Raw genomic sequence first — 4,065 nt, forward strand, 5'->3', positions numbered from 1 at the left:
GAGATAAGAGATTAAATTAATACAATTTGGAATGAGGCTGTAACATAACAAAATGTGGAAAAAGTGAAGCGCTGTGTCGTTGTGTGAGTGTCTGTGAATGGGTAAGTCTGGGTAAGTCTGAAGCACATTGTAAAGCACTTTGGGAGGTCAGTGGCTCAGGAGGTAGAGCGCTCGTCTTGGGATCAAGGGATCCCAGTTCGAATCCCGCCTCGTCCGTGTTACATGTCGAAGTGTCCTTGGGTAAGACACTGAACCCCTAATACCCCCAATAAGCAGGTTAGCGCCTTACATGGCTGCAAGGCCGCTATTGGGAAATGTGGAGCACATTGTAAAGCGCTTTGGGAAGTCATTGACTTGAAAAGCGCTATATAAATGCAGATCATTTCATTTCATTTCATTTTCATTTAATTGAGTTACATACCTTTGAACACTGGTGTGATGGCATACAGGAATGGGGAAGGTCACTGTTGAATAAGAAACCTGTTCATTGTCAGCTGCTTCTTCCTCTTTTGCACTATTTTTCTAAAGTGCGACATGCCATTGTCATTAAAAATGTTCACTGGACGGTTTGGTTCAGCTGTATCCGGGTGATATTTTTCAACAAAAGCCTGCAGCTCATTCCACTTCGCACACATCTCATTCAACGCTTCACTCGAAACATCCTTTCATACTTCGCGATCATTTCCTTGTTCAGTCCAAAAGTTTGCATCACTGTTTTCCTCTTATCCTTCCCTTTATCGCTGTTGTTCTTGGGATCCATGTTCAAAAGCAACGCAAAAGCACAAACCAGGAAAAAAATAACTTTGAAAAGGATGTACCCCTTCACTCATTGACGATCCGGATAGAAGTGGCGCTAAAGCAAGGCTAACTCGCGCCGCCGAGTGCATCTCGGCTCCACTCGGCTCCACTCGTTACGCGCCAAATCTCATTCGATTTGATTATGTACTCATGTCTGTGTATTCAACGCTCATATGCAACAACCAAAACAATTTTCCTGTTACTCAAGAAATTGAAGTAGTGCAGTGGTTCAAGACCTGATGGAAAACTATGTGCCCTGAAGAGGCATGGGTGCCACCAGGCTGTACTTACCCAAAACACAGGAATTGGTGCCCCTACAATCTATGCGGTTAAGGGATCCAACCAACCATGTACCTAAATCCCTTTCAACTTTGCGCTTCATACTTCACAGTCTTAGTGCATAACGGGTTGAAAAATATTCTGCAATTCCTTATCCCCGATCACATATTACTGCTAATGGGGCATGGCCGGCCCTGCAGCTCTTTTTGCCATTCTGTCTACCATAAAAGTGACAGCACTTGTGTGGCCGCAATCCATTATCTCCGATTGCATATTACTGCATGTGGGCATCAACAGGGCACACTTTGTAGGTCGTAACTGTATTCCTGCCTAATATGAACTGAACTCGTAGAGCCACGATCCATTATCCTTGATCCCATATTGCTAAATTAGGGTTACTTTCACAGGATCTCCCGGTCCCAATTACACTCATGAAATGAGGTATTACAGTCATTTGACTTTCTAATAAGTAAATATTAGTAAAACTGTTTTGCTATTTTGCATTCATCTGCTCAGAGTAGTCGGTGGTCTGGAGCTGCAGTACCCATGAAAGCAGATGTTTATTGATTTTGTTTGTATTTATTGGGGGTGCCTTGACAGAAAAGCTGGCTAAAGACTCTCGCAGAGGCCTAAAGTACAACCGTGTACATTTTGTCAAAAACACACGCACACGTTCACACACACGCGTACGAAAAGGGTTTTTGCAAAGTAATTTAGAGGAGATTAGATAGATATAGAAGAGAACATTTAGATGAAAAAGTGTTTGATTCTAAGCCACTAATACTGAAATACTCATTAGAAAAACACAAAAATATATTTAAGTAATAAACATTTATGCGATTTCTTTTGTCCAGAAAAACATTGCTTACTTCTTGCAGACGGCATTACTCTGAATTTTGACCAGGGATCCAGCAGCCTGTAAATTGACCAGTTTAACTCAAAAGCTTAGTAAAGCAGAAAGGATGCAGTACAAAAATACGGTGTCACAAAGTTCTGACCAATGTTGATGGGGTTCAAGACGAACAAAAATTACAGCTGATTTCAATTCAATCATTGCACACGTGCTTTAAATAAACCCTGTTAAAATTGGGCCTCAAAAATAAAAGAATGTCACAGAAGGAAGTCATTGGAATGGTTTAGGTCAAACGTCAACACCACTGCCACAGAATGCAAGTAGCAGAGTCCCATCAACATGTTACCGTACTGTCCAGAACACAAAATCAACATGTCTGATGCTTAACTTTAATATGGAAGGGATGGGTTTCAAAGGTAAACTAACAAATGATGTGTGTCATTTTTTTCATCAATTACCCAAGACCCAATAATTCGGTTTATATATATTACCATAAACCAGTGATTCTTAACCCTGTTGGGGCTACTGAACCCCACCAGTTTAACATGTGCATTCACCAAACGATACTTTAGTGTAAAAAAAAATCGGATTTCCTATCAAATTTAAAACATATAAAGTTTTTCTGTAAAAAAAGAACCTTGCAGAACATAACAAGCATAGTGCCGGAACTCACAGTGTATTGCAGAAATGCAAATCAGTGTGACTTCTCCTGTTGCCATTGAGACACCTGTTCAGATATATGGGACAGTTTCACTTTTGCAAGTCCTACTCTCATGTAATGTTCTTTTTCCTGGATTTTATGTCCTGCATCCTTGAAAAGAATGATTGCAAATATTCGTTGCGACAAATGGTATGAAACACTACGTGGCATTTTTGGTAATGACTAGATACTTTTCCATTTTTTGACGCCAAAACGTTGAGCGTGTTGTTGTTCTGAAGAGTTTGAATGCAGTTCTGCTGAATTTCAATGATTTTGTCAATGTATTTATCATTAACTTCTTTTGCCTCAATATCAAGAGAGAACGGCCGTCTCGCAAATCAATACTTGATGGGGGGGATTTTTTAAGGGTTTATCATCTTTATTCATTATCCATTATCCGTTATTGGTCAGTTCATAATACGCTACAAAGCCTAGGAGCCGGGACTCTTACTCTCAGTCAAAAGGCCAAGCTAAGGTCCTAGCCTTAAAGCCTTGCTGCGATCATTGCGAATGCACCGTTCCCGGAGGTACTGCAATACCGGGCCGATGCGTGGAGTGGACAGAGCAAGCTCTTATTCCATCTTCGGATTGCAAAAATCAAGGTCCTGACCGTCACGACGACACATCTAGATTCTCACAATTGGCTTGATGGAGTTTTACATTTGATAGTGTAGCCGATATTAGGTTAAGAACCACTGCCTTAAACATAAAGACAAATATCATTTGGTAGAACTGTGTTGAGTGGCGGAGTTCAGTATAACTCGTGACACAATATGCCTGGAATGGTGCTTGAGTAGAGCAAAAAAACCCTATCAATACAATGTCAAATGTAATGCAGTGCCACAAAGTACTTGAGGAATGCATCCAAAGAGCTCTGACATGTTGCATTCTGGTGCGAAAATGCCAATATCTTAAAAAGATTAGCATGACACAACTGTCCGTTTTGCTCTTTGGAAAAGGTGGGGATCTTGGGCTTTTTGCCCTACTGGAGTGTTCCGAAAGAAGAGCTATACTTACACCACAAAAACTACATTCTCAAATAATCACCACCACAAAACTGTGAAAATATATATTTTAAAACTTATTAGGAAATTGTCGCTGCTTATGTTATTTCACTACTTTTTATTGCAATATGGTTACGATGCTGTTATTAAAACTACAGACAGTCTCTAAGCACTCTGTTGTAAATATTTTTGCCTTTTTATCCTAACATTCTTTTTAAAGTAGCGCATGTTTACCCTGGACTCCCATGTCTAATCTTGTTTCATACAATATCCCCCGAATTGATATAAAATATAACAAAGACTATTCTAGTCCATTCAAGTATTAGTGATGTTATTTTATTATAGTTGTATCGTTTCTTTCTAGGAAAATTAGAAAAAGATATTATACAACAATATAAATACATTGTTGTACATTGTACATACATGTTGGT

The 4,065-nt window shown here is 39.6% G+C and overlaps 1 pseudogene; it reads right to left on the minus strand.

Annotated features, from left to right (window-relative positions):
• Nucleotides 1-3,142: 3,142 nt before the first annotated feature.
• LOC148369820 (U2 spliceosomal RNA) lies at nucleotides 3,143-3,234 on the minus strand (annotated as a pseudogene).
• Between the last annotated feature and the right edge of the window lie 831 nt (nucleotides 3,235-4,065).

This window comes from Urocampus carinirostris, chromosome 3 (assembly GCF_059441175.1).
Source record: "Urocampus carinirostris isolate Australia breed hairy pipefish chromosome 3, RoL_Ucar_1.0, whole genome shotgun sequence".
NCBI lineage: Eukaryota > Metazoa > Chordata > Actinopteri > Syngnathiformes > Syngnathidae > Urocampus > Urocampus carinirostris.